Here is a 24,201-nt window from a genome sequence, read left to right on the forward strand (position 1 = left end):
AGCTGGGCACATTTTTTACTAGCATGTGGGATGATATAGGCTCTGTGGCGCAATGGATAGCACATTGGACTTCTAGAGCTATATAGCAATTCAACCAGAGTCGTGTGTTTTTGGGTAACATGTAATTACTTTTCAGATGTTAGAATGAGGCAAAAAGGAATAATGCACAGTAACAGGCTTTATGGTTAAGGGCTTAGAGTGGTCTTTAATAAAAACATTTCTGGACCCTAATTTTTTAGTGTAAGTTATTGGAACCACCTTTTTTGTGGACTCTTAAGACAATGATTTTTGCATCCAATTTTGAAAATGCTCTGTTCATGTCTATCTGTTATCAATATATAGAAACCACGAAGTGTCAAGAACAATTTAAAGTTGAGCTATTTTTGAGTATGTCTAAAAGATAGACCCAATGATGATTTTTTTAGTATTCCTTAACTTAAAAAAGCAAGACACATTAAGACTTTAGCTGGGCACATTTTTTACTAGCATGTGGGATGATATAGGCTCTGTGGCGCAATGGATAGCGCATTGGACTTCTAGAGCTATATAGCAATTCAAAGGTTGTGGGTTCGAGTCCCACCAGAGTCGTGTGTTTTTGGGTAACATGTAATTACTTTTCAGATGTTAGAATGAGGCAAAAGGAAATACTGCACAGTAACAGGCTTTATGGTTAAGGGCTTAGAGTGGTCTTTAATAAAAACATTTCTGGCCCCTAATTTGTTAGTGTAAGTTATTGGAACCACCTTTTTTTGTGGACTCTTAAGACAACGATTTTTGCATCCAATTTTGAAAATGCTCTGTTCATGTCTATCTGTTATCAATATATAGAAACCACAAAGTGTCAAGAACAATTTAAAGCTGAGCTATTTTTGAGTATCTCTAAAGGATAGCCCCAATGATGATTTTTTTTGTATTCCTTAACTTAAAAAAGCAACACATTAAGACTTTAGCTGGGCACATTTTTTACAAGCATGTGGGATGATAAAGGCTCTGTGGCGCAATGGATAGCACATTGGACTTCTAGAGCTATATAGCAATTCAAAGGTTGTGGGTTCGAGTCCCACCAGAGTCGTGTGTTTTTGGGTAACATGTAATTACTTTTCAAATGTTAGAATGAGGCAAAAAGGAATAATGCACAGTAACAGGCTTTATGGTTAAGGGCTTAGAGTGGTCTTTAATAAAAACATTTCTGGACCCTAATTTTTTAGTGTAAGTTATTGGAACCACCTTTTTTGTGGACTCTTAAGACAATGATTTTTGCATCCAATTTTGAAAATGCTCTGTTCATGTCTATCTGTTATCAATATATAGAAACCACGAAGTGTCAAGAACAATTTAAAGTTGAGCTATTTTTGAGTATGTCTAAAAGATAGACCCAATGATGATTTTTTTAGTATTCCTTAACTTAAAAAAGCAAGACACATTAAGACTTTAGCTGGGCACATTTTTTACTAGCATGTGGGATGATATAGGCTCTGTGGCGCAATGGATAGCGCATTGGACTTCTAGAGCTATATAGCAATTCAAAGGTTGTGGGTTCGAGTCCCACCAGAGTCGTGTGTTTTTGGGTAACATGTAATTACTTTTCAGATGTTAGAATGAGGCAAAAGGAAATACTGCACAGTAACAGGCTTTATGGTTAAGGGCTTAGAGTGGTCTTTAATAAAAACATTTCTGCCCCCTAATTTGTTAGTGTAAGTTATTGGAACCACCTTTTTTTGTGGACTCTTAAGACAACGATTTTTGCATCCAATTTTGAAAATGCTCTGTTCATGTCTATCTGTTATCAATATATAGAAACCACGAAGTGTCAAGAACAATTTAAAGCTGAGCTATTTTTGAGTATCTCTAAAGGATAGCCCCAATGATGATTTTTTTAGTATTCCTTAACTTAAAAAAGCAAGACACATTAAGACTTTAGCTGGGCACATTTTTTACTAGCATGTGGGATGATATAGGCTCTGTGGCGAAATGGATAGCGCATTGGACTTCTAGAGCTATATAGCAATTCAAAGGTTGTGGGTTCGAGTCCCACCAGAGTCGTGTGTTTTTGGGTAACATGTAATTACTTTTCAGATGTTAGAATGAGGCAAAAGGAAATACTGCACAGTAACAGGCTTTATGGTTAAGGGCTTAGAGTGGTCTTTAATAAAAACATTTCTGGCCCCTAATTTGTTAGTGTAAGTTATTGGAACCACCTTTTTTTGTGGACTCTTAAGACAACGATTTTTACATCCAATTTTGAAAATGCTCTGTTCATGTCTATCTGTTATCAATATATAGAAACCACGAAGTGTCAAGAACAATTTAAAGCTGAGCTATTTTTGAGTATCTCTAAAGGATAGCCCCAATGATGATTTTTTTAGTATTCCTTAACTTAAAAAAGCAAGACACATTAAGACTTTAGCTGGGCACATTTTTTACTAGCATGTGGGATGATATAGGCTCTGTGGCGAAATGGATAGCGCATTGGACTTCTAGAGCTATATAGCAATTCAAAGGTTGTGGGTTCGAGTCCCACCAGAGTCGTGTGTTTTTGGGTAACATGTAATTACTTTTCAGATGTTAGAATGAGGCAAAAGGAAATACTGCACAGTAACAGGCTTTATGGTTAAGGGCTTAGAGTGGTCTTTAATAAAAACATTTCTGGCCCCTAATTTGTTAGTGTAAGTTATTGGAACCACCTTTTTTTGTGGACTCTTAAGACAACGATTTTTACATCCAATTTTGAAAATGCTCTGTTCATGTCTATCTGTTATCAATATATAGAAACCACGAAGTGTCAAGAACAATTTAAAGCTGAGCTATTTTTGAGTATCTCTAAAGGATAGCCCCAATGATGATTTTTTTAGTATTCCTTAACTTAAAAAAGCAAGACACATTAAGACTTTAGCTGGGCACATTTTTTACTAGCATGAGGGATGATATAGGCTCTGTGGCGCAATGGATAGCGCATTGGACTTCTAGAGCTATATAGCAATACAAAGGTTGTGGGTTTGAGTCCCACCAGAGTCGTGTGTTCTTGGGTAACATGTAATTACTTTTCAGATGTTAGAATGAGGCAAAAGGAAATACTGCACAGTAACAGGCTTTATGGTTAAGGGCTTAGAGTGGTCTTTAATAAAAACATTTCTGGCCCCTAATTTGTTAGTGTAAGTTATTGGAACCACCTTTTTTTGTGGACTCTTAAGATAACGATTTTTACATCCAATTTTGAAAATGCTCTGTTCATGTCTATCTGTTATCAATATATAGAAACCACGAAGTGTCAAGAACAATTTAAAGCTGAGCTATTTTTGAGTATCTCTAAAGGATAGCCCCAATGATGATTTTTTTAGTATTCCTTAACTTAAAAAAGCAAGACACATTAAGACTTTAGCTGGGAATATTTTTTACTAGCATGAGGGATGATATAGGCTCTGTGGCGCAATGGATAGCGCATCGGACTTCTAGAGCTATATAGCAATTCAAAGGTTGTGGGTTCGAGTCCCACCAGAGTCGTGTGTTTTTGGGTAACATGTAATTACTTTTCAGATGTTAGAATGAGGCAAAAGGAAATACTGCACAGTAACAGGCTTTATGGTTAAGGGCTTAGAGTGGTCTTTAATAAAAACATTTCTGGCCCCTAATTTGTTAGTGTAAGTTATTGGAACAAACCTTTTTTTGTGGACTCTTAAGACAACGATTTTTGCATCCAATTTTGAAAATGCTCTGTTCATGTCTATCTGTTATCAATATATAGAAACCACGAAGTGTCAAGAACAATTTAAAGCTGAGCTATTTTTGAGTATCTCTAAAGGATAGCCCCAATGATGATTTTTTTAGTATTCCTTAACTTAAAAAAGCAAGACACATTAAGACTTTAGCTGGGCACATTTTTTACTAGCATGTGGGATGATATAGGCTCTGTGGCGCAATGGATAGCGCATTGGACTTCTAGAGCTATATAGCAATTCAAAGGTTGTGGGTTCGAGTCCCACCAGAGTCATGTGTTTTTGGGTAACATGTAATTACTTTTCAGATGTTAGAATGAGGCAAAAGGAAATACTGCACAGTAACAGGCTTTATGGTTAAGGGCTTAGAGTGGTCTTTAATAAAAACATTTCTGCCCCCTAATTTGTTAGTGTAAGTTATTGGAACCACCTTTTTTTGTGGACTCTTAAGACAACGATTTTTACATCCAATTTTGAAAATGCTCTGTTCATGTCTATCTGTTATCAATATATAGAAACCACGAAGTGTCAAGAACAATTTAAAGCTGAGCTATTTTTGAGTATCTCTAAAGGATAGCCCCAATGATGATTTTTTTAGTATTCCTTAACTTAAAAAAGCAAGACACATTAAGACTTTAGCTGGGCACATTTTTTACTAGCATGTGGGCTGATATAGGCTCTGTGGCGAAATGGATAGCGCATTGGACTTCTAGAGCTATATAGCAATTCAAAGGTTGTGGGTTCGAGTCCCACCAGAGTCGTGTGTTTTTGGGTAACATGTAATTACTTTTCAGATGTTAGAATGAGGCAAAAGGAAATACTGCACAGTAACAGGCTTTTTGGTTAAGGGCTTAGAGTGGTCTTTAATAAAAACATTTCTGGCCCCTAATTTGTTAGTGTAAGTTATTGGAACCACCTTTTTTTGTGGACTCTTAAGACAACGATTTTTGCATCCAATTTTGAAAATGCTCTGTTCATGTCTATCTGTTATCAATATATAGAAACCACGAAGTGTCAAGAACAATTTAAAGCTGAGCTATTTTTGAGTATCTCTAAAGGATAGCCCCAATGATGATTTTTTTTGTATTCCTTAACTTAAAAAAGCAAGACACATTAAGACTTTAGCTGGGCACATTTTTTACTAGCATGTGGGATGATATAGGCTCTGTGGCGAAATGGATAGCGCATTGGACTTCTAGAGCTATATAGCAATTCAAAGGTTGTGGGTTCGAGTCCCACCAGAGTCGTGTGTTTTTGGGTAACATGTAATTACTTTTCAGATGTTAGAATGAGGCAAAAAGGAATAATGCACAGTAACAGGCTTTATGGTTAAGGGCTTAGAGTGGTCTTTAATAAAAACATTTCTGGACCCTAATTTGTTAGTGTAAGTTATTGGAACCACCTTTTTTTGTGGACTCTTAAGACAACGATTTTTACATCCAATTTTGAAAATGCTCTGTTCATGTCTATCTGTTATCAATATATAGAAACCACGAAGTGTCAAGAACAATTTAAAGCTGAGCTATTTTTGAGTATCTCTAAAGGATAGCCCCAATGATGATTTTTTTAGTATTCCTTAACTTAAAAAAGCAAGACACATTAAGACTTTAGCTGGGCACATTTTTTACTAGCATGAGGGATGATATAGGCTCTGTGGCGCAATGGATAGCGCATTGGACTTCTAGAGCTATATAGCAATACAAAGGTTGTGGGTTTGAGTCCCACCAGAGTCGTGTGTTCTTGGGTAACATGTAATTACTTTTCAGATGTTAGAATGAGGCAAAAGGAAATACTGCACAGTAACAGGCTTTATGGTTAAGGGCTTAGAGTGGTCTTTAATAAAAACATTTCTGGCCCCTAATTTGTTAGTGTAAGTTATTGGAACCACCTTTTTTTGTGGACTCTTAAGATAACGATTTTTACATCCAATTTTGAAAATGCTCTGTTCATGTCTATCTGTTATCAATATATAGAAACCACGAAGTGTCAAGAACAATTTAAAGCTGAGCTATTTTTGAGTATCTCTAAAGGATAGCCCCAATGATGATTTTTTTAGTATTCCTTAACTTAAAAAAGCAAGACACATTAAGACTTTAGCTGGGCATATTTTTTACTAGCATGAGGGATGATATAGGCTCTGTGGCGCAATGGATAGCGCATCGGACTTCTAGAGCTATATAGCAATACAAAGGTTGTGGGTTCGAGTCCCACCAGAGTCGTGTGTTTTTGAGTAACATGTAATTACTTTTCAGATGTTAGAATGAGGCAAAAGGAAATACTGCACAGTAACAGGCTTTATGGTTAAGGGCTTAGAGTGGTCTTTAATAAAAACATTTCTGCCCCCTAATTTGTTAGTGTAAGTTATTGGAACCACCTTTTTTTGTGGACTCTTAAGACAACGATTTTTACATCCAATTTTGAAAATGCTCTGTTCATGTCTATCTGTTATCAATATATAGAAACCACGAAGTGTCAAGAACAATTTAAAGCTGAGCTATTTTTGAGTATCTCTAAAGGATAGCCCCAATGATGATTTTTTTAGTATTCCTTAACTTAAAAAAGCAAGACACATTAAGACTTTAGCTGGGCACATTTTTTACTAGCATGTGGGATGATATAGGCTCTGTGGCGAAATGGATAGCGCATTGGACTTCTAGAGCTATATAGCAATTCAAAGGTTGTGGGTTCGAGTCCCACCAGAGTCGTGTGTTTTTGGGTAACATGTAATTACTTTTCAGATGTTAGAATGAGGCAAAAGGAAATACTGCACAGTAACAGGCTTTATGGTTAAGGGCTTAGAGTGGTCTTTAATAAAAACATTTCTGGCCCCTAATTTGTTAGTGTAAGTTATTGGAACCACCTTTTTTTGTGGACTCTTAAGACAACGATTTTTACATCCAATTTTGAAAATGCTCTGTTCATGTCTATCTGTTATCAATATATAGAAACCACGAAGTGTCAAGAACAATTTAAAGCTGAGCTATTTTTGAGTATCTCTAAAGGATAGCCCCAATGATGATTTTTTTAGTATTCCTTAACTTAAAAAAGCAAGACACATTAAGACTTTAGCTGGGCATATTTTTTACTAGCATGAGGGATGATATAGGCTCTGTGGCGCAATGGATAGTGCATCGGACTTCTAGAGCTATATAGCAATACAAAGGTTGTGGGTTCGAGTCCCACCAGAGTCGTGTGTTTTTGGGTAACATGTAATTACTTTTCAGATGTTAGAATGAGGCAAAAGGAAATACTGCACAGTAACAGGCTTTATGGTTAAGGGCTTAGAGTGGTCTTTAATAAAAACATTTCTGGCCCCTAATTTTTTAGTGTAAGTTATTGGAACCACCTTTTTTGTGGACTCTTAAGACAATGATTTTTGCATCCAATTTTGAAAATGCTCTGTTCATGTCTATCTGTTATCAATATATAGAAACCACGAAGTGTCAAGAACAATTTAAAGTTGAGCTATTTTTGAGTATGTCTAAAAGATAGACCCAATGATGATTTTTTTAGTATTCCTTAACTTAAAAAAGCAAGACACATTAAGACTTTAGCTGGGCACATTTTTTACTAGCATGTGGGATGATATAGGCTCTGTGCCGCAATGGATAGCGCATTGGACTTCTAGAGCTATATAGCAATTCAAAGGTTGTGGGTTCGAGTCCCACCAGAGTCGTGTGTTTTTGGGTAACATGTAATTACTTTTCAGATGTTAGAATGAGGCAAAAGGAAATACTGCACAGTAACAGGCTTTATGGTTAAGGGCTTAGAGTGGTCTTTAATAAAAACATTTCTGGCCCCTAATTTGTTAGTGTAAGTTATTGGAACCACCTTTTTTTGTGGACTCTTAAGACAACGATTTTTGCATCCAATTTTGAAAATGCTCTGTTCATGTCTATCTGTTATCAATATATAGAAACCACGAAGTGTCAAGAACAATTTAAAGCTGAGCTATTTTTGAGTATCTCTAAAGGATAGCCCCAATGATGATTTTTTTAGTATTCCTTAACTTAAAAAAGCAAGACACATTAAGACTTTAGCTGGGCACATTTTTTACTAGCATGAGGGATGATATAGGCTCTGTGGCGCAATGGATAGCGCATTGGACTTCTAGAGCTATATAGCAATTCAAAGGTTGTGGGTTCGAGTCCCACCAGAGTCGTGTGTTTTTGGGTAACATGTAATTACTTTTCAGATGTTAGAATGAGGCAAAAGGAAATACTGCACAGTAACAGGCTTTATGGTTAAGGGCTTAGAGTGGTCTTTAATAAAAACATTTCTGGCCCCTAATTTTTTAGTGTAAGTTATTGGAACCACCTTTTTTGTGGACTCTTAAGACAATGATTTTTGCATCCAATTTTGAAAATGCTCTGTTCATGTCTATCTGTTATCAATATATAGAAACCACGAAGTGTCAAGAACAATTTAAAGTTGAGCTATTTTTGAGTATGTCTAAAAGATAGACCCAATGATGATTTTTTTAGTATTCCTTAACTTAAAAAAGCAAGACACATTAAGACTTTAGCTGGGCACATTTTTTACTAGCATGTGGGATGATATAGGCTCTGTGGCGCAATGGATAGCGCATTGGACTTCTAGAGCTATATAGCAATTCAAAGGTTGTGGGTTCGAGTCCCACCAGAGTCGTGTGTTTTTGGGTAACATGTAATTACTTTTCAGATGTTAGAATGAGGCAAAAGGAAATACTGCACAGTAACAGGCTTTATGGTTAAGGGCTTAGAGTGGTCTTTAATAAAAACATTTCTGGCCCCTAATTTTTTAGTGTAAGTTATTGGAACCACCTTTTTTGTGGACTCTTAAGACAATGATTTTTGCATCCAATTTTGAAAATGCTCTGTTCATGTCTATCTGTTATCAATATATAGAAACCACGAAGTGTCAAGAACAATTTAAAGTTGAGCTATTTTTGAGTATGTCTAAAAGATAGACCCAATGATGATTTTTTTAGTATTCCTTAACTTAAAAAAGCAAGACACATTAAGACTTTAGCTGGGCACATTTTTTACTAGCATGTGGGATGATATAGGCTCTGTGGCGCAATGGATAGCGCATTGGACTTCTAGAGCTATATAGCAATTCAAAGGTTGTGGGTTCGAGTCCCACCAGAGTCGTGTGTTTTTGGGTAACATGTAATTACTTTTCAGATGTTAGAATGAGGCAAAAGGAAATACTGCACAGTAACAGGCTTTATGGTTAAGGGCTTAGAGTGGTCTTTAATAAAAACATTTCTGGCCCCTAATTTGTTAGTGTAAGTTATTGGAACCACCTTTTTTTGTGGACTCTTAAGACAACGATTTTTGCATCCAATTTTGAAAATGCTCTGTTCATGTCTATCTGTTATCAATATATAGAAACCACGAAGTGTCAAGAACAATTTAAAGCTGAGCTATTTTTGAGTATCTCTAAAGGATAGCCCCAATGATGATTTTTTTAGTATTCCTTAACTTAAAAAAGCAAGACACATTAAGACTTTAGCTGGGCACATTTTTTACTAGCATGAGGGATGATATAGGCTCTGTGGCGCAATCGATAGCGCATTGGACTTCTAGAGCTATATAGCAATACAAAGGTTGAGGGTTCGAGTCCCACCAGAGTCGTGTGTTTTTGGGTAACATGTAATTACTTTTCAGATGTTAGAATGAGGCAAAAGGAAATACTGCACAGTAACAGGCTTTATGGTTAAGGGCTTAGAGTGGTCTTTAATAAAAACATTTCTGGCCCCTAATTTGTTAGTGTAAGTTATTGGAACCACCTTTTTTTGTGGACTCTTAAGACAACGATTTTTGCATCCAATTTTGAAAATGCTCTGTTCATGTCTATCTGTTATCAATATATAGAAACCACGAAGTGTCAAGAACAATTTAAAGCTGAGCTATTTTTGAGTATCTCTAAAGGATAGCCCCAATGATGATTTTTTTAGTATTCCTTAACTTAAAAAAGCAAGACACATTAAGACTTTAGCTGGGCACATTTTTTACTAGCATGTGGGATGATATAGGCTCTGTGGCGCAATGGATAGCGCATTGGATTTCTAGAGCTATATAGCAATTCAAAGGTTGTGGGTTCGAGTCCCACCAGAGTCGTGTGTTTTTGGGTAACATGTAATTACTTTTCAGATGTTAGAATGAGGCAAAAGGAAATACTGCACAGTAACAGGCTTTATGGTTAAGGGCTTAGAGTGGTCTTTAATAAAAACATTTCTGGCCCCTAATTTTTTAGTGTAAGTTATTGGAACCACCTTTTTTGTGGACTATTAAGACAATGATTTTTGCATCCAATTTTGAAAATGCTCTGTTCATGTCTATCTGTTATCAATATATAGAAACCACGAAGTGTCAAGAACAATTTAAAGTTGAGCTATTTTTGAGTATGTCTAAAAGATAGACCCAATGATGATTTTTTTAGTATTCCTTAACTTAAAAAAGCAAGACACATTAAGACTTTAGCTGGGCACATTTTTTACTAGCATGTGGGATGATATAGGCTCTGTGGCGCAATGGATAGCGCATTGGACTTCTAGAGCTATATAGCAATTCAAAGGTTGTGGGTTCGAGTCCCACCAGAGTCGTGTGTTTTTGGGTAACATGTAATTACTTTTCAGATGTTAGAATGAGGCAAAAGGAAATACTGCACAGTAACAGGCTTTATGGTTAAGGGCTTAGAGTGGTCTTTAATAAAAACATTTCTGGCCCCTAATTTGTTAGTGTAAGTTATTGGAACCACCTTTTTTTGTGGACTCTTAAGACAACGATTTTTACATCCAATTTTGAAAATGCTCTGTTCATGTCTATCTGTTATCAATATATAGAAACCACGAAGTGTCAAGAACAATTTAAAGCTGAGCTATTTTTGAGTATCTCTAAAGGATAGCCCCAATGATGATTTTTTTAGTATTCCTTAACTTAAAAAAGCAAGACACATTAAGACTTTAGCTGGGCACATTTTTTACTAGCATGTGGGATGATATAGGCTCTGTGGCGCAATGGATAGCGCATTGGACTTCTAGAGCTATATAGCAATTCAAAGGTTGTGGGTTCGAGTCCCACCAGAGTCGTGTGTTTTTGGGTAACATGTAATTACTTTTCTGATGTTAGAATGAGGCAAAAGGAAATACTGCACAGTAACAGGCTTTATGGTTAAGGGCTTAGAGTGGTCTTTAATAAAAACATTTCTGGCCCCTAATTTGTTAGTGTAAGTTATTGGAACCACCTTTTTTTGTGGACTCTTAAGACAACGATTTTTGCATCCAATTTTGAAAATGCTCTGTTCATGTCTATCTGTTATCAATATATAGAAACCACGAAGTGTCAAGAACAATTTAAAGCTGAGCTATTTTTGAGTATCTCTAAAGGATAGCCCCAATGATGATTTTTTTAGTATTCCTTAACTTAAAAAAGCAAGACACATTAAGACTTTAGCTGGGCACATTTTTTACTAGCATGTGGGATGATATAGGCTCTGTGGCGCAATGGATAGCGCATTGGACTTCTAGAGCTATATAGCAATACAAAGGTTGTGGGTTTGAGTCCCACCAGAGTCGTGTGTTTTTGGGTAACATGTAATTACTTTTCAGATGTTAGAATGAGGCAAAAGGAAATACTGCACAGTAACAGGCTTTATGGTTAAGGGCTTAGAGTGGTCTTTAATAAAAACATTTCTGGCCCCTAATTTGTTAGTGTAAGTTATTGGAACCACCTTTTTTTGTGGACTCTTAAGACAACGATTTTTACATCCAATTTTGAAAATGCTCTGTTCATGTCTATCTGTTATCAATATATAGAAACCACGAAGTGTCAAGAACAATTTAAAGCTGAGCTATTTTTGAGTATCTCTAAAGGATAGCCCCAATGATGATTTTTTTAGTATTCCTTAACTTAAAAAAGCAAGACACATTAAGACTTTAGCTGGGCACATTTTTTACTAGCATGAGGGATGATATAGGCTCAGTGGCGCAATGGATAGCGCATTGGACTTCTAGAGCTATATAGCAATACAAAGGTTGTGGGTTTGAGTCCCACCAGAGTCGTGTGTTTTTGGGTAACATGTAATTACTTTTCAGATGTTAGAATGAGGCAAAAGGAAATACTGCACAGTAACAGGCTTTATGGTTAAGGGCTTAGAGTGGTCTTTAATAAAAACATTTCTGGCCCCTAATTTGTTAGTGTAAGTTATTGGAACCACCTTTTTTTGTGGACTCTTAAGACAACGATTTTTACATCCAATTTTGAAAATGCTCTGTTCATGTCTATCTGTTATCAATATATAGAAACCACGAAGTGTCAAGAACAATTTAAAGCTGAGCTATTTTTGAGTATCTCTAAAGGATAGCCCCAATGATGATTTTTTTAGTATTCCTTAACTTAAAAAAGCAAGACACATTAAGACTTTAGCTGGGCACATTTTTTACTAGCATGTGGGATGATATAGGCTCTGTGGCGCAATGGATAGCGCATTGGACTTCTAGAGCTATATAGCAATTCAAAGGTTGTGGGTTCGAGTCCCACCAGAGTCATGTGTTTTTGGGTAACATGTAATTACTTTTCAGATGTTAGAATGAGGCAAAAGGAAATACTGCACAGTAACAGGCTTTATGGTTAAGGGCTTAGAGTGGTCTTTAATAAAAACATTTCTGCCCCCTAATTTGTTAGTGTAAGTTATTGGAACCACCTTTTTTTGTGGACTCTTAAGACAACGATTTTTACATCCAATTTTGAAAATGCTCTGTTCATGTCTATCTGTTATCAATATATAGAAACCACGAAGTGTCAAGAACAATTTAAAGCTGAGCTATTTTTGAGTATCTCTAAAGGATAGCCCCAATGATGATTTTTTTAGTATTCCTTAACTTAAAAAAGCAAGACACATTAAGACTTTAGCTGGGCACATTTTTTACTAGCATGTGGGCTGATATAGGCTCTGTGGCGAAATGGATAGCGCATTGGACTTCTAGAGCTATATAGCAATTCAAAGGTTGTGGGTTCAAGTCCCACCAGAGTCGTGTGTTTTTGGGTAACATGTAATTACTTTTCAGATGTTAGAATGAGGCAAAAGGAAATACTGCACAGTAACAGGCTTTATGGTTAAGGGCTTAGAGTGGTCTTTAATAAAAACATTTCTGGCCCCTAATTTGTTAGTGTAAGTTATTGGAACCACCTTTTTTTGTGGACTCTTAAGACAACGATTTTTACATCCAATTTTGAAAATGCTCTGTTCATGTCTATCTGTTATCAATATATAGAAACCACGAAGTGTCAAGAACAATTTAAAGCTGAGCTATTTTTGAGTATCTCTAAAGGATAGCCCCAATGATGATTTTTTTAGTATTCCTTAACTTAAAAAAGCAAGACACATTAAGACTTTAGCTGAGCACATTTTTTACTAGCATGTGGGATGATATAGGCTCTGTGGCGAAATGGATAGCGCATTGGACTTCTAGAGCTATATAGCAATTCAAAGGTTGTGGGTTCGAGTCCCACCAGAGTCGTGTGTTTTTGGGTAACATGTAATTACTTTTCAGATGTTAGAATGAGGCAAAAGGAAATACTGCACAGTAACAGGCTTTATGGTTAAGGGCTTAGAGTGGTCTTTAATAAAAACATTTCTGGCCCCTAATTTGTTAGTGTAAGTTATTGGAACCACCTTTTTTTGTGGACTCTTAAGACAACGATTTTTGCATCCAATTTTGAAAATGCTCTGTTCATGTCTATCTGTTATCAATATATAGAAACCACGAAGTGTCAAGAACAATTTAAAGCTGAGCTATTTTTGAGTATCTCTAAAGGATAGCCCCAATGATGATTTTTTTTGTATTCCTTAACTTAAAAAAGCAAGACACATTAAGACTTTAGCTGGGCACATTTTTTACTAGCATGTGGGATGATATAGGCTCTGTGGCGAAATGGATAGCGCTTTGGACTTCTAGAGCTATATAGCAATTCAAAGGTTGTGGGTTCGAGTCCCACCAGAGTCGTGTGTTTTTGGGTAACATGTAATTACTTTTCAGATGTTAGAATGAGGCAAAAAGGAATAATGCACAGTAACAGGCTTTATGGTTAAGGGCTTAGAGTGGTCTTTAATAAAAACATTTCTGGACCCTAATTTGTTAGTGTAAGTTATTGGAACCACCTTTTTTTGTGGACTCTTAAGACAACGATTTTTACATCCAATTTTGAAAATGCTCTGTTCATGTCTATCTGTTATCAATATATAGAAACCACGAAGTGTCAAGAACAATTTAAAGCTGAGCTATTTTTGAGTATCTCTAAAGGATAGCCCCAATGATGATTTTTTTAGTATTCCTTAACTTAAAAAAGCAAGACACATTAAGACTTTAGCTGGGCACATTTTTTACTAGCATGTGGGCTGATATAGGCTCTGTGGCGAAATGGATAGCGCATTGGACTTCTAGAGCTATATAGCAATTCAAAGGTTGTGGGTTCGAGTCCCACCAGAGTCGTGTGTTTTTGGGTAACATGTAATTACTTTTCAGATGTTAGAATGAGGCAAAAGGAAATACTGCACAGTAACAGGCTTTATGGTTAAGGGCTTAGAGTGGTCTTTAATAAAAACATTTCTGGCCCCTAATTTGTTAGTGTAAGTTATTGGAACCACCTTTTTTTGTGGACTCTTAAGACAACGATTTTTACATCCAATTTTGAAAATGCTCTGTTCATGTCTATCTGTTATCAATATATAGAAACCACGAAGTGTCAAGAACAATTTAAAGCTGAGCTATTTTTGAGTATCTCTAAAGGATAGCCCCAATGATGATTTTTTTAGTATTCCTTAACTTAAAAAAGCAAGACACATTAAGACTTTAGCTGAGCACATTTTTTACTAGCATGTGGGATGATATAGGCTCTGTGGCGAAATGGATAGCGCATTGGACTTCTAGAGCTATATAGCAATTCAAAGGTTGTGGGTTCGAGTCCCACCAGAGTCGTGTGTTTTTGGGTAACATGTAATTACTTTTCAGATGTTAGAATGAGGCAAAAGGAAATACTGCACAGTAACAGGCTTTATGGTTAAGGGCTTAGAGTGGTCTTTAATAAAAACATTTCTGGCCCCTAATTTGTTAGTGTAAGTTATTGGAACCACCTTTTTTTGTGGACTCTTAAGACAACGATTTTTGCATCCAATTTTGAAAATGCTCTGTTCATGTCTATCTGTTATCAATATATAGAAACCACGAAGTGTCAAGAACAATTTAAAGCTGAGCTATTTTTGAGTATCTCTAAAGGATAGCCCCAATGATGATTTTTTTTGTATTCCTTAACTTAAAAAAGCAAGACACATTAAGACTTTAGCTGGGCACATTTTTTACTAGCATGTGGGATGATATAGGCTCTGTGGCGAAATGGATAGCGCATTGGACTTCTAGAGCTATATAGCAATTCAAAGGTTGTGGGTTCGAGTCCCACCAGAGTCGTGTGTTTTTGTGTAACATGTAATTACTTTTCAGATGTTAGAATGAGGCAAAAAGGAATAATGCACAGTAACAGGCTTTATGGTTAAGGGCTTAGAGTGGTCTTTAATAAAAACATTTCTGGACCCTAATTTGTTAGTGTAAGTTATTGGAACCACCTTTTTTTGTGGACTCTTAAGACAACGATTTTTACATCCAATTTTGAAAATGCTCTGTTCATGTCTATCTGTTATCAATATATAGAAACCACGAAGTGTCAAGAACAATTTAAAGCTGAGCTATTTTTGAGTATCTCTAAAGGATAGCCCCAATGATGATTTTTTTAGTATTCCTTAACTTAAAAAAGCAAGACACATTAAGACTTTAGCTGGGCACATTTTTTACTAGCATGAGGGATGATATAGGCTCTGTGGCGCAATGGATAGCGCATTGGACTTCTAGAGCTATATAGCAATACAAAGGTTGTGGGTTCGAGTCCCACCAGAGTCGTGTGTTTTTGGGTAACATGTAATTACTTTTCAGATGTTAGAATGAGGCAAAAGGAAATACTGCACAGTAACAGGCTTTATGGTTAAGGGCTTAGAGTGGTCTTTAATAAAAACATTTCTGGCCCCTAATTTGTTAGTGTAAGTTATTGGAACCACCTTTTTTTGTGGACTCTTAAGACAACGATTTTTGCATCCAATTTTGAAAATGCTCTGTTCATGTCTATCTGTTATCAATATATAGAAACCACGAAGTGTCAAGAACAATTTAAAGCTGAGCTATTTTTGAGTATCTCTAAAGGATAGCCCCAATGATGATTTTTTTTGTATTCCTTAACTTAAAAAAGCAAGACACATTAAGACTTTAGCTGGGCACATTTTTTACTAGCATGTGGGATGATATAGGCTCTGTGGCGAAATGGATAGCGCATTGGACTTCTAGAGCTATATAGCAATTCAAAGGTTGTGGGTTCGAGTCCCACCAGAGTCGTGTGTTTTTGGGTAACATGTAATTACTTTTCAGATGTTAGAATGAGGCAAAAAGGAATAATGCACAGTAACAGGCTTTATGGTTAAGGGCTTAGAGTGGTCTTTAATAAAAACATTTCTGGACCCTAATTTGTTAGTGTAAGTTATTGGAACCACCTTTTTTTGTGGACTCTTAAGACAACGATTTTTACATCCAATTTTGAAAATGCTCTGTTCATGTCTATCTGTTATCAATATATAGAAACCACGAAGTGTCAAGAACAATTTAAAGCTGAGCTATTTTTGAGTATCTCTAAAGGATAGCCCCAATGATGATTTTTTTAGTATTCCTTAACTTAAAAAAGCAAGACACATTAAGACTTTAGCTGGGCACATTTTTTACTAGCATGAGGGATGATATAGGCTCTGTGGCGCAATGGATAGCGCATTGGACTTCTAGAGCTATATAGCAATACAAAGGTTGTGGGTTTGAGTCCCACCAGAGTCGTGTGTTCTTGGGTAACATGTAATTACTTTTCAGATGTTAGAATGAGGCAAAAGGAAATACTGCACAGTAACAGGCTTTATGGTTAAGGGCTTAGAGTGGTCTTTAATAAAAACATTTCTGGCCCCTAATTTGTTAGTGTAAGTTATTGGAACCACCTTTTTTTGTGGACTCTTAAGACAACGATTTTTGCATCCAATTTTGAAAATGCTCTGTTCATGTCTATCTGTTATCAATATATAGAAACCACGAAGTGTCAAGAACAATTTAAAGCTGAGCTATTTTTGAGTATCTCTAAAGGATAGCCCCAATGATGATTTTTTTTGTATTCCTTAACTTAAAAAAGCAAGACACATTAAGACTTTAGCTGGGCACATTTTTTACTAGCATGTGGGATGATATAGGCTCTGTGGCGAAATGGATAGCGCATTGGACTTCTAGAGCTATATAGCAATTCAAAGGTTGTGGGTTCGAGTCCCACCAGAGTCGTGTGTTTTTGGGTAACATGTAATTACTTTTCAGATGTTAGAATGAGGCAAAAAGGAATAATGCACAGTAACAGGCTTTATGGTTAAGGGCTTAGAGTGGTCTTTAATAAAAACATTTCTGGACCCTAATTTGTTAGTGTAAGTTATTGGAACCACCTTTTTTTGTGGACTCTTAAGACAACGATTTTTACATCCAATTTTGAAAATGCTCTGTTCATGTCTATCTGTTATCAATATATAGAAACCACGAAGTGTCAAGAACAATTTAAAGCTGAGCTATTTTTGAGTATCTCTAAAGGATAGCCCCAATGATGATTTTTTTAGTATTCCTTAACTTAAAAAAGCAAGACACATTAAGACTTTAGCTGGGCACATTTTTTACTAGCATGTGGGCTGATATAGGCTCTGTGGCGAAATGGATAGCGCATTGGACTTCTAGAGCTATATAGCAATTCAAAGGTTGTGGGTTCGAGTCCCACCAGAGTCGTGTGTTTTTGGGTAACATGTAATTACTTTTCAGATGTTAGAATGAGGCAAAAGGAAATACTGCACAGTAACAGGCTTTATGGTTAAGGGCTTAGAGTGGTCTTTAATAAAAACATTTCTGGCCCCTAATTTGTTAGTGTAAGTTATTGGAACCACCTTTTTTTGTGGACTCTTAAGACAACGATTTTTACATCCAATTTTGAAAATGCTCTGTTCATGTCTATCTGTTATCAATATATAGAAACCACGAAGTGTCAAGAACAATTTAAAGCTGAGCTATTTTTGAGTATCTCTAAAGGATAGCCCCAATGATGATTTTTTTAGTATTCCTTAACTTAAAAAAGCAAGACACATTAAGACTTTAGCTGAGCACATTTTTTACTAGCATGTGGGATGATATAGGCTCTGTGGCGAAATGGATAGCGCATTGGACTTCTAGAGCTATATAGCAATTCAAAGGTTGTGGGTTCGAGTCCCACCAGAGTCGTGTGTTTTTGGGTAACATGTAATTACTTTTCAGATGTTAGAATGAGGCAAAAGGAAATACTGCACAGTAACAGGCTTTATGGTTAAGGGCTTAGAGTGGTCTTTAATAAAAACATTTCTGGCCCCTAATTTGTTAGTGTAAGTTATTGGAACCACCTTTTTTTGTGGACTCTTAAGACAACGATTTTTGCATCCAATTTTGAAAATGCTCTGTTCATGTCTATCTGTTATCAATATATAGAAACCACGAAGTGTCAAGAACAATTTAAAGCTGAGCTATTTTTGAGTATCTCTAAAGGATAGCCCCAATGATGATTTTTTTTGTATTCCTTAACTTAAAAAAGCAAGACACATTAAGACTTTAGCTGGGCACATTTTTTACTAGCATGTGGGATGATATAGGCTCTGTGGCGAAATGGATAGCGCATTGGACTTCTAGAGCTATATAGCAATTCAAAGGTTGTGGGTTCGAGTCCCACCAGAGTCGTGTGTTTTTGGGTAACATGTAATTACTTTTCAGATGTTAGAATGAGGCAAAAAGGAATAATGCACAGTAACAGGCTTTATGGTTAAGGGCTTAGAGTGGTCTTTAATAAAAACATTTCTGGACCCTAATTTGTTAGTGTAAGTTATTGGAACCACCTTTTTTTGTGGACTCTTAAGACAACGATTTTTACATCCAATTTTGAAAATGCTCTGTTCATGTCTATCTGTTATCAATATATAGAAACCACGAAGTGTCAAGAACAATTTAAAGCTGAGCTATTTTTGAGTATCTCTAAAGGATAGCCCCAATGATGATTTTTTTAGTATTCCTTAACTTAAAAAAGCAAGACACATTAAGACTTTAGCTGGGCACATTTTTTACTAGCATGAGGGATGATATAGGCTCTGTGGCGCAATGGATAGCGCATTGGACTTCTAGAGCTATATAGCAATACAAAGGTTGTGGGTTTGAGTCCCACCAGAGTCGTGTGTTCTTGGGTAACATGTAATTACTTTTCAGATGTTAGAATGAGGCAAAAGGAAATACTGCACAGTAACAGGCTTTATGGTTAAGGGCTTAGAGTGGTCTTTAATAAAAACATTTCTGGCCCCTAATTTGTTAGTGTAAGTTATTGGAACCACCTTTTTTTGTGGACTCTTAAGATAACGATTTTTACATCCAATTTTGAAAATGCTCTGTTCATGTCTATCTGTTATCAATATATAGAAACCACGAAGTGTCAAGAACAATTTAAAGCTGAGCTATTTTTGAGTATCTCTAAAGGATAGCCCCAATGATGATTTTTTTAGTATTCCTTAACTTAAAAAAGCAAGACACATTAAGACTTTAGCTGGGCATATTTTTTACTAGCATGAGGGATGATATAGGCTCTGTGGCGCAATGGATAGCGCATCGGACTTCTAGAGCTATATAGCAATACAAAGGTTGTGGGTTCGAGTCCCACCAGAGTCTTGTGTTTTTGAGTAACATGTAATTACTTTTCAGATGTTAGAATGAGGCAAAAGGAAATACTGCACAGTAACAGGCTTTATGGTTAAGGGCTTAGAGTGGTCTTTAATAAAAACATTTCTGCCCCCTAATTTGTTAGTGTAAGTTATTGGAACCACCTTTTTTTGTGGACTCTTAAGACAACGATTTTTACATCCAATTTTGAAAATGCTCTGTTCATGTCTATCTGTTATCAATATATAGAAACCACGAAGTGTCAAGAACAATTTAAAGCTGAGCTATTTTTGAGTATCTCTAAAGGATAGCCCCAATGATGATTTTTTTAGTATTCCTTAACTTAAAAAAGCAAGACACATTAAGACTTTAGCTGGGCACATTTTTTACTAGCATGTGGGATGATATAGGCTCTGTGGCGAAATGGATAGCGCATTGGACTTCTAGAGCTATATAGCAATTCAAAGGTTGTGGGTTCGAGTCCCACCAGAGTCGTGTGTTTTTGGGTAACATGTAATTACTTTTCAGATGTTAGAATGAGGCAAAAGGAAATACTGCACAGTAACAGGCTTTATGGTTAAGGGCTTAGAGTGGTCTTTAATAAAAACATTTCTGGCCCCTAATTTGTTAGTGTAAGTTATTGGAACCACCTTTTTTTGTGGACTCTTAAGACAACGATTTTTACATCCAATTTTGAAAATGCTCTGTTCATGTCTATCTGTTATCAATATATAGAAACCACGAAGTGTCAAGAACAATTTAAAGCTGAGCTATTTTTGAGTATCTCTAAAGGATAGCCCCAATGATGATTTTTTTAGTATTCCTTAACTTAAAAAAGCAAGACACATTAAGACTTTAGCTGGGCATATTTTTTACTAGCATGAGGGATGATATAGGCTCTGTGGCGCAATGGATAGCGCATCGGACTTCTAGAGCTATATAGCAATACAAAGGTTGTGGGTTCGAGTCCCACCAGAGTCGTGTGTTTTTGGGTAACATGTAATTACTTTTCAGATGTTAGAATGAGGCAAAAGGAAATACTGCACAGTAACAGGCTTTATGGTTAAGGGCTTAGAGTGGTCTTTAATAAAAACATTTCTGGCCCCTAATTTTTTAGTGTAAGTTATTGGAACCACCTTTTTTGTGGACTCTTAAGACAATGATTTTTGCATCCAATTTTGAAAATGCTCTGTTCATGTCTATCTGTTATCAATATATAGAAACCACGAAGTGTCAAGAACAATTTAAAGTTGAGCTATTTTTGAGTATGTCTAAAAGATAGACCCAATGATGATTTTTTTAGTATTCCTTAACTTAAAAAAGCAAGACACATTAAGACTTTAGCTGGGCACATTTTTTACTAGCATGTGGGATGATATAGGCTCTGTGGCGCAATGGATAGCGCATTGGACTTCTAGAGCTATATAGCAATTCAAAGGTTGTGGGTTCAAGTCCCACCAGAGTCGTGTGTTTTTGGGTAACATGTAATTACTTTTCAGATGTTAGAATGAGGCAAAAGGAAATACTGCACAGTAACAGGCTTTATGGTTAAGGGCTTAGAGTGGTCTTTAATAAAAACATTTCTGGCCCCTAATTTGTTAGTGTAAGTTATTGGAACCACCTTTTTTTGTGGACTCTTAAGACAACGATTTTTGCATCCAATTTTGAAAATGCTCTGTTCATGTCTATCTGTTATCAATATATAGAAACCACGAAGTGTCAAGAACAATTTAAAGCTGAGCTATTTTTGAGTATCTCTAAAGGATAGCCCCAATGATGATTTTTTTAGTATTCCTTAACTTAAAAAAGCAAGACACATTAAGACTTTAGCTGGGCACATTTTTTACTAGCATGAGGGATGATATAGGCTCTGTGGCGCAATCGATAGCGCATTGGACTTCTAGAGCTATATAGCAATACAAAGGTTGAGGGTTCGAGTCCCACCAGAGTCGTGTGTTTTTGGGTAACATGTAATTACTTTTCAGATGTTAGAATGAGGCAAAAGGAAATACTGCACAGTAACAGGCTTTATGGTTAAGGGCTTAGAGTGGTCTTTAATAAAAACATTTCTGGCCCCTAATTTGTTAGTGTAAGTTATTGGAACCACCTTTTTTTGTGGACTCTTAAGACAACGATTTTTGCATCCAATTTTGAAAATGCTCTGTTCATGTCTATCTGTTATCAATATATAGAAACCACGAAGTGTCAAGAACAATTTAAAGCTGAGCTATTTTTGAGTATCTCTAAAGGATAGCCCCAATGATGATTTTTTTAGTATTCCTTAACTTAAAAAAGCAAGACACATTAAGACTTTAGCTGGGCACATTTTTTACTAGCATGTGGGATGATATAGGCTCTGTGGCGCAATGGATAGCGCATTGGACTTCTAGAGCTATATAGCAATTCAAAGGTTGTGGGTTCGAGTCCCACCAGAGTCGTGTGTTTTTGGGTAACATGTAATTACTTTTCAGATGTTAGAATGAGGCAAAAGGAAATACTGCACAGTAACAGGCTTTATGGTTAAGGGCTTAGAGTGGTCTTTAATAAAAACATTTCTGGCCCCTAATTTTTTAGTGTAAGTTATTGGAACCACCTTTTTTGTGGACTATTAAGACAATGATTTTTGCATCCAATTTTGAAAATGCTCTGTTCATGTCTATCTGTTATCAATATATAGAAACCACGAAGTGTCAAGAACAATTTAAAGTTGAGCTATTTTTGAGTATGTCTAAAAGATAGACCCAATGATGATTTTTTTAGTATTCCTTAACTTAAAAAAGCAAGACACATTAAGACTTTAGCTGGGCACATTTTTTACTAGCATGTGGGATGATATAGGCTCTGTGGCGCAATGGATAGCGCATTGGACTTCTAGAGCTATATAGCAATTCAAAGGTTGTGGGTTCGAGTCCCACCAGAGTCGTGTGTTTTTGGGTAACATGTAATTACTTTTCAGATGTTAGAATGAGGCAAAAGGAAATACTGCACAGTAACAGGCTTTATGGTTAAGGGCTTAGAGTGGTCTTTAATAAAAACATTTCTGGCCCCTAATTTGTTAGTGTAAGTTATTGGAACCACCTTTTTTTGTGGACTCTTAAGACAACGATTTTTGCATCCAATTTTGAAAATGCTCTGTTCATGTCTATCTGTTATCAATATATAGAAACCACGAAGTGTCAAGAACAATTTAAAGCTGAGCTATTTTTGAGTATCTCTAAAGGATAGCCCCAATGATGATTTTTTTAGTATTCCTTAACTTAAAAAAGCAAGACACATTAAGACTTTAGCTGGGCACATTTTTTACTAGCATGTGGGATGATATAGGCTCTGTGGCGCAATGGATAGCGCATTGGACTTCTAGAGCTATATAGCAATTCAAAGGTTGTGGGTTCGAGTCCCACCAGAGTCGTGTGTTTTTGGGTAACATGCAATTACTTTTCAGATGTTAGAATGAGGCAAAAGGAAATACTGCACAGTAACAGGCTTTATGGTTAAGGGCTTAGAGTGGTCTTTAATAAAAACATTTCTGGCCCCTAATTTTTTAGTGTAAGTTATTGGAACCACCTTTTTTGTGGACTCTTAAGACAATGATTTTTGCATCCAATTTTGAAAATGCTCTGTTCATGTCTATCTGTTATCAATATATAGAAACCACGAAGTGTCAAGAACAATTTAAAGTTGAGCTATTTTTGAGTATGTCTAAAAGATAGACCCAATGATGATTTTTTTAGTATTCCTTAACTTAAAAAAGCAAGACACATTAAGACTTTAGCTGGGCACATTTTTTACTAGCATGAGGGATGATATAGGCTCTGTGGCGCAATGGATAGCGCATTGGACTTCTAGAGCTATATAGCAATACAAAGGTTGTGGGTTTGAGTCCCACCAGAGTCGTGTGTTTTTGGGTAACATGTAATTACTTTTCAGATGTTAGAATGAGGCAAAAGGAAATACTGCACAGTAACAGGCTTTATGGTTAAGGGCTTAGAGTGGTCTTTAATAAAAACATTTCTGGCCCCTAATTTGTTAGTGTAAGTTATTGGAACCACCTTTTTTTGTGGACTCTTAAGACAACGATTTTTACATCCAATTTTGAAAATGCTCTGTTCATGTCTATCTGTTATCAATATATAGAAACCACGAAGTGTCAAGAACAATTTAAAGCTGAGCTATTTTTGAGTATCTCTAAAGGATAGCCCCAATGATGATTTTTTTAGTATTCCTTAACTTAAAAAAGCAAGACACATTAAGACTTTAGCTGGGCACATTTTTTACTAGCATGAGGGATGATATAGGCTCTGTGGCGCAATGGATAGCGCATTGGACTTCTAGAGCTATATAGCAATACAAAGGTTGTGGGTTTGAGTCCCACCAGAGTCGTGTGTTTTTGGGTAACATGTAATTACTTTTCAGATGTTAGAATGAGGCAAAAGGAAATACTGCACAGTAACAGGCTTTATGGTTAAGGGCTTAGAGTGGTCTTTAATAAAAACATTTCTGGCCCCTAATTTGTTAGTGTAAGTTATTGGAACCACCTTTTTTTGTGGACTCTTAAGACAACGATTTTTACATCCAATTTTGAAAATGCTCTGTTCATGTCTATCTGTTATCAATATATAGAAACCACGAAGTGTCAAGAACAATTTAAAGCTGAGCTATTTTTGAGTATCTCTA

At 36.1% G+C, this 24,201-nt stretch overlaps 45 non-coding genes across 45 annotated transcripts; all 45 read left to right on the plus strand.

Moving 5' to 3' along the window:
- The first annotated feature begins 502 nt into the window (after positions 1 to 502).
- Positions 503 to 588, plus strand: TRNAR-UCU (transfer RNA arginine (anticodon UCU)). Its single transcript is given in 2 exon segments — positions 503 to 539; positions 553 to 588. It is a non-coding gene; the product is annotated as a tRNA-Arg (tRNA).
- Positions 589 to 986: 398 nt separating this feature from the next.
- On the plus strand, positions 987 to 1,072 carry TRNAR-UCU (transfer RNA arginine (anticodon UCU)). The gene is given in 2 exon segments: positions 987 to 1,023; positions 1,037 to 1,072. It is a non-coding gene; the product is annotated as a tRNA-Arg (tRNA).
- Positions 1,073 to 1,471: 399 nt separating this feature from the next.
- Positions 1,472 to 1,557, plus strand: TRNAR-UCU (transfer RNA arginine (anticodon UCU)). Its single transcript is given in 2 exon segments — positions 1,472 to 1,508; positions 1,522 to 1,557. It is a non-coding gene; the product is annotated as a tRNA-Arg (tRNA).
- A 400-nt stretch (positions 1,558 to 1,957) lies between these two features.
- On the plus strand, positions 1,958 to 2,043 carry TRNAR-UCU (transfer RNA arginine (anticodon UCU)). Its single transcript is given in 2 exon segments — positions 1,958 to 1,994; positions 2,008 to 2,043. It is a non-coding gene; the product is annotated as a tRNA-Arg (tRNA).
- Positions 2,044 to 2,443: 400 nt separating this feature from the next.
- TRNAR-UCU (transfer RNA arginine (anticodon UCU)) lies at positions 2,444 to 2,529 on the plus strand. The gene is given in 2 exon segments: positions 2,444 to 2,480; positions 2,494 to 2,529. It is a non-coding gene; the product is annotated as a tRNA-Arg (tRNA).
- A 400-nt stretch (positions 2,530 to 2,929) lies between these two features.
- On the plus strand, positions 2,930 to 3,015 carry TRNAR-UCU (transfer RNA arginine (anticodon UCU)). Its single transcript is given in 2 exon segments — positions 2,930 to 2,966; positions 2,980 to 3,015. It is a non-coding gene; the product is annotated as a tRNA-Arg (tRNA).
- Positions 3,016 to 3,415: 400 nt separating this feature from the next.
- On the plus strand, positions 3,416 to 3,501 carry TRNAR-UCU (transfer RNA arginine (anticodon UCU)). Its single transcript is given in 2 exon segments — positions 3,416 to 3,452; positions 3,466 to 3,501. It is a non-coding gene; the product is annotated as a tRNA-Arg (tRNA).
- Positions 3,502 to 3,902: 401 nt separating this feature from the next.
- On the plus strand, positions 3,903 to 3,988 carry TRNAR-UCU (transfer RNA arginine (anticodon UCU)). Its single transcript is given in 2 exon segments — positions 3,903 to 3,939; positions 3,953 to 3,988. It is a non-coding gene; the product is annotated as a tRNA-Arg (tRNA).
- Positions 3,989 to 4,388: 400 nt separating this feature from the next.
- TRNAR-UCU (transfer RNA arginine (anticodon UCU)) lies at positions 4,389 to 4,474 on the plus strand. The gene is given in 2 exon segments: positions 4,389 to 4,425; positions 4,439 to 4,474. It is a non-coding gene; the product is annotated as a tRNA-Arg (tRNA).
- A 400-nt stretch (positions 4,475 to 4,874) lies between these two features.
- On the plus strand, positions 4,875 to 4,960 carry TRNAR-UCU (transfer RNA arginine (anticodon UCU)). The gene is given in 2 exon segments: positions 4,875 to 4,911; positions 4,925 to 4,960. It is a non-coding gene; the product is annotated as a tRNA-Arg (tRNA).
- Positions 4,961 to 5,360: 400 nt separating this feature from the next.
- On the plus strand, positions 5,361 to 5,446 carry TRNAR-UCU (transfer RNA arginine (anticodon UCU)). The gene is given in 2 exon segments: positions 5,361 to 5,397; positions 5,411 to 5,446. It is a non-coding gene; the product is annotated as a tRNA-Arg (tRNA).
- Positions 5,447 to 5,846: 400 nt separating this feature from the next.
- On the plus strand, positions 5,847 to 5,932 carry TRNAR-UCU (transfer RNA arginine (anticodon UCU)). Its single transcript is given in 2 exon segments — positions 5,847 to 5,883; positions 5,897 to 5,932. It is a non-coding gene; the product is annotated as a tRNA-Arg (tRNA).
- Positions 5,933 to 6,332: 400 nt separating this feature from the next.
- Positions 6,333 to 6,418, plus strand: TRNAR-UCU (transfer RNA arginine (anticodon UCU)). The gene is given in 2 exon segments: positions 6,333 to 6,369; positions 6,383 to 6,418. It is a non-coding gene; the product is annotated as a tRNA-Arg (tRNA).
- Positions 6,419 to 7,303: 885 nt separating this feature from the next.
- TRNAR-UCU (transfer RNA arginine (anticodon UCU)) lies at positions 7,304 to 7,389 on the plus strand. The gene is given in 2 exon segments: positions 7,304 to 7,340; positions 7,354 to 7,389. It is a non-coding gene; the product is annotated as a tRNA-Arg (tRNA).
- A 400-nt stretch (positions 7,390 to 7,789) lies between these two features.
- On the plus strand, positions 7,790 to 7,875 carry TRNAR-UCU (transfer RNA arginine (anticodon UCU)). Its single transcript is given in 2 exon segments — positions 7,790 to 7,826; positions 7,840 to 7,875. It is a non-coding gene; the product is annotated as a tRNA-Arg (tRNA).
- A 399-nt stretch (positions 7,876 to 8,274) lies between these two features.
- TRNAR-UCU (transfer RNA arginine (anticodon UCU)) lies at positions 8,275 to 8,360 on the plus strand. Its single transcript is given in 2 exon segments — positions 8,275 to 8,311; positions 8,325 to 8,360. It is a non-coding gene; the product is annotated as a tRNA-Arg (tRNA).
- A 399-nt stretch (positions 8,361 to 8,759) lies between these two features.
- TRNAR-UCU (transfer RNA arginine (anticodon UCU)) lies at positions 8,760 to 8,845 on the plus strand. The gene is given in 2 exon segments: positions 8,760 to 8,796; positions 8,810 to 8,845. It is a non-coding gene; the product is annotated as a tRNA-Arg (tRNA).
- Positions 8,846 to 9,731: 886 nt separating this feature from the next.
- Positions 9,732 to 9,817, plus strand: TRNAR-UCU (transfer RNA arginine (anticodon UCU)). Its single transcript is given in 2 exon segments — positions 9,732 to 9,768; positions 9,782 to 9,817. It is a non-coding gene; the product is annotated as a tRNA-Arg (tRNA).
- Positions 9,818 to 10,216: 399 nt separating this feature from the next.
- Positions 10,217 to 10,302, plus strand: TRNAR-UCU (transfer RNA arginine (anticodon UCU)). The gene is given in 2 exon segments: positions 10,217 to 10,253; positions 10,267 to 10,302. It is a non-coding gene; the product is annotated as a tRNA-Arg (tRNA).
- Positions 10,303 to 10,702: 400 nt separating this feature from the next.
- On the plus strand, positions 10,703 to 10,788 carry TRNAR-UCU (transfer RNA arginine (anticodon UCU)). The gene is given in 2 exon segments: positions 10,703 to 10,739; positions 10,753 to 10,788. It is a non-coding gene; the product is annotated as a tRNA-Arg (tRNA).
- Positions 10,789 to 11,188: 400 nt separating this feature from the next.
- Positions 11,189 to 11,274, plus strand: TRNAR-UCU (transfer RNA arginine (anticodon UCU)). Its single transcript is given in 2 exon segments — positions 11,189 to 11,225; positions 11,239 to 11,274. It is a non-coding gene; the product is annotated as a tRNA-Arg (tRNA).
- Positions 11,275 to 12,160: 886 nt separating this feature from the next.
- On the plus strand, positions 12,161 to 12,246 carry TRNAR-UCU (transfer RNA arginine (anticodon UCU)). The gene is given in 2 exon segments: positions 12,161 to 12,197; positions 12,211 to 12,246. It is a non-coding gene; the product is annotated as a tRNA-Arg (tRNA).
- Positions 12,247 to 12,646: 400 nt separating this feature from the next.
- On the plus strand, positions 12,647 to 12,732 carry TRNAR-UCU (transfer RNA arginine (anticodon UCU)). The gene is given in 2 exon segments: positions 12,647 to 12,683; positions 12,697 to 12,732. It is a non-coding gene; the product is annotated as a tRNA-Arg (tRNA).
- A 400-nt stretch (positions 12,733 to 13,132) lies between these two features.
- On the plus strand, positions 13,133 to 13,218 carry TRNAR-UCU (transfer RNA arginine (anticodon UCU)). Its single transcript is given in 2 exon segments — positions 13,133 to 13,169; positions 13,183 to 13,218. It is a non-coding gene; the product is annotated as a tRNA-Arg (tRNA).
- A 400-nt stretch (positions 13,219 to 13,618) lies between these two features.
- TRNAR-UCU (transfer RNA arginine (anticodon UCU)) lies at positions 13,619 to 13,704 on the plus strand. The gene is given in 2 exon segments: positions 13,619 to 13,655; positions 13,669 to 13,704. It is a non-coding gene; the product is annotated as a tRNA-Arg (tRNA).
- A 400-nt stretch (positions 13,705 to 14,104) lies between these two features.
- On the plus strand, positions 14,105 to 14,190 carry TRNAR-UCU (transfer RNA arginine (anticodon UCU)). Its single transcript is given in 2 exon segments — positions 14,105 to 14,141; positions 14,155 to 14,190. It is a non-coding gene; the product is annotated as a tRNA-Arg (tRNA).
- A 400-nt stretch (positions 14,191 to 14,590) lies between these two features.
- TRNAR-UCU (transfer RNA arginine (anticodon UCU)) lies at positions 14,591 to 14,676 on the plus strand. The gene is given in 2 exon segments: positions 14,591 to 14,627; positions 14,641 to 14,676. It is a non-coding gene; the product is annotated as a tRNA-Arg (tRNA).
- Positions 14,677 to 15,076: 400 nt separating this feature from the next.
- On the plus strand, positions 15,077 to 15,162 carry TRNAR-UCU (transfer RNA arginine (anticodon UCU)). The gene is given in 2 exon segments: positions 15,077 to 15,113; positions 15,127 to 15,162. It is a non-coding gene; the product is annotated as a tRNA-Arg (tRNA).
- A 400-nt stretch (positions 15,163 to 15,562) lies between these two features.
- Positions 15,563 to 15,648, plus strand: TRNAR-UCU (transfer RNA arginine (anticodon UCU)). Its single transcript is given in 2 exon segments — positions 15,563 to 15,599; positions 15,613 to 15,648. It is a non-coding gene; the product is annotated as a tRNA-Arg (tRNA).
- Positions 15,649 to 16,048: 400 nt separating this feature from the next.
- TRNAR-UCU (transfer RNA arginine (anticodon UCU)) lies at positions 16,049 to 16,134 on the plus strand. The gene is given in 2 exon segments: positions 16,049 to 16,085; positions 16,099 to 16,134. It is a non-coding gene; the product is annotated as a tRNA-Arg (tRNA).
- A 400-nt stretch (positions 16,135 to 16,534) lies between these two features.
- TRNAR-UCU (transfer RNA arginine (anticodon UCU)) lies at positions 16,535 to 16,620 on the plus strand. The gene is given in 2 exon segments: positions 16,535 to 16,571; positions 16,585 to 16,620. It is a non-coding gene; the product is annotated as a tRNA-Arg (tRNA).
- A 400-nt stretch (positions 16,621 to 17,020) lies between these two features.
- TRNAR-UCU (transfer RNA arginine (anticodon UCU)) lies at positions 17,021 to 17,106 on the plus strand. Its single transcript is given in 2 exon segments — positions 17,021 to 17,057; positions 17,071 to 17,106. It is a non-coding gene; the product is annotated as a tRNA-Arg (tRNA).
- A 400-nt stretch (positions 17,107 to 17,506) lies between these two features.
- TRNAR-UCU (transfer RNA arginine (anticodon UCU)) lies at positions 17,507 to 17,592 on the plus strand. Its single transcript is given in 2 exon segments — positions 17,507 to 17,543; positions 17,557 to 17,592. It is a non-coding gene; the product is annotated as a tRNA-Arg (tRNA).
- A 400-nt stretch (positions 17,593 to 17,992) lies between these two features.
- Positions 17,993 to 18,078, plus strand: TRNAR-UCU (transfer RNA arginine (anticodon UCU)). The gene is given in 2 exon segments: positions 17,993 to 18,029; positions 18,043 to 18,078. It is a non-coding gene; the product is annotated as a tRNA-Arg (tRNA).
- Positions 18,079 to 18,478: 400 nt separating this feature from the next.
- On the plus strand, positions 18,479 to 18,564 carry TRNAR-UCU (transfer RNA arginine (anticodon UCU)). The gene is given in 2 exon segments: positions 18,479 to 18,515; positions 18,529 to 18,564. It is a non-coding gene; the product is annotated as a tRNA-Arg (tRNA).
- A 400-nt stretch (positions 18,565 to 18,964) lies between these two features.
- Positions 18,965 to 19,050, plus strand: TRNAR-UCU (transfer RNA arginine (anticodon UCU)). Its single transcript is given in 2 exon segments — positions 18,965 to 19,001; positions 19,015 to 19,050. It is a non-coding gene; the product is annotated as a tRNA-Arg (tRNA).
- A 400-nt stretch (positions 19,051 to 19,450) lies between these two features.
- On the plus strand, positions 19,451 to 19,536 carry TRNAR-UCU (transfer RNA arginine (anticodon UCU)). Its single transcript is given in 2 exon segments — positions 19,451 to 19,487; positions 19,501 to 19,536. It is a non-coding gene; the product is annotated as a tRNA-Arg (tRNA).
- A 400-nt stretch (positions 19,537 to 19,936) lies between these two features.
- TRNAR-UCU (transfer RNA arginine (anticodon UCU)) lies at positions 19,937 to 20,022 on the plus strand. Its single transcript is given in 2 exon segments — positions 19,937 to 19,973; positions 19,987 to 20,022. It is a non-coding gene; the product is annotated as a tRNA-Arg (tRNA).
- Positions 20,023 to 20,422: 400 nt separating this feature from the next.
- Positions 20,423 to 20,508, plus strand: TRNAR-UCU (transfer RNA arginine (anticodon UCU)). Its single transcript is given in 2 exon segments — positions 20,423 to 20,459; positions 20,473 to 20,508. It is a non-coding gene; the product is annotated as a tRNA-Arg (tRNA).
- Positions 20,509 to 20,907: 399 nt separating this feature from the next.
- Positions 20,908 to 20,993, plus strand: TRNAR-UCU (transfer RNA arginine (anticodon UCU)). Its single transcript is given in 2 exon segments — positions 20,908 to 20,944; positions 20,958 to 20,993. It is a non-coding gene; the product is annotated as a tRNA-Arg (tRNA).
- Positions 20,994 to 21,879: 886 nt separating this feature from the next.
- TRNAR-UCU (transfer RNA arginine (anticodon UCU)) lies at positions 21,880 to 21,965 on the plus strand. The gene is given in 2 exon segments: positions 21,880 to 21,916; positions 21,930 to 21,965. It is a non-coding gene; the product is annotated as a tRNA-Arg (tRNA).
- A 399-nt stretch (positions 21,966 to 22,364) lies between these two features.
- On the plus strand, positions 22,365 to 22,450 carry TRNAR-UCU (transfer RNA arginine (anticodon UCU)). The gene is given in 2 exon segments: positions 22,365 to 22,401; positions 22,415 to 22,450. It is a non-coding gene; the product is annotated as a tRNA-Arg (tRNA).
- A 400-nt stretch (positions 22,451 to 22,850) lies between these two features.
- TRNAR-UCU (transfer RNA arginine (anticodon UCU)) lies at positions 22,851 to 22,936 on the plus strand. The gene is given in 2 exon segments: positions 22,851 to 22,887; positions 22,901 to 22,936. It is a non-coding gene; the product is annotated as a tRNA-Arg (tRNA).
- A 399-nt stretch (positions 22,937 to 23,335) lies between these two features.
- TRNAR-UCU (transfer RNA arginine (anticodon UCU)) lies at positions 23,336 to 23,421 on the plus strand. The gene is given in 2 exon segments: positions 23,336 to 23,372; positions 23,386 to 23,421. It is a non-coding gene; the product is annotated as a tRNA-Arg (tRNA).
- Positions 23,422 to 23,821: 400 nt separating this feature from the next.
- TRNAR-UCU (transfer RNA arginine (anticodon UCU)) lies at positions 23,822 to 23,907 on the plus strand. Its single transcript is given in 2 exon segments — positions 23,822 to 23,858; positions 23,872 to 23,907. It is a non-coding gene; the product is annotated as a tRNA-Arg (tRNA).
- The last annotated feature ends 294 nt before the right edge of the window (positions 23,908 to 24,201 follow it).

Source organism: Rhinoderma darwinii, chromosome 4 (assembly GCF_050947455.1).
Source record: "Rhinoderma darwinii isolate aRhiDar2 chromosome 4, aRhiDar2.hap1, whole genome shotgun sequence".
NCBI lineage: Eukaryota > Metazoa > Chordata > Amphibia > Anura > Rhinodermatidae > Rhinoderma > Rhinoderma darwinii.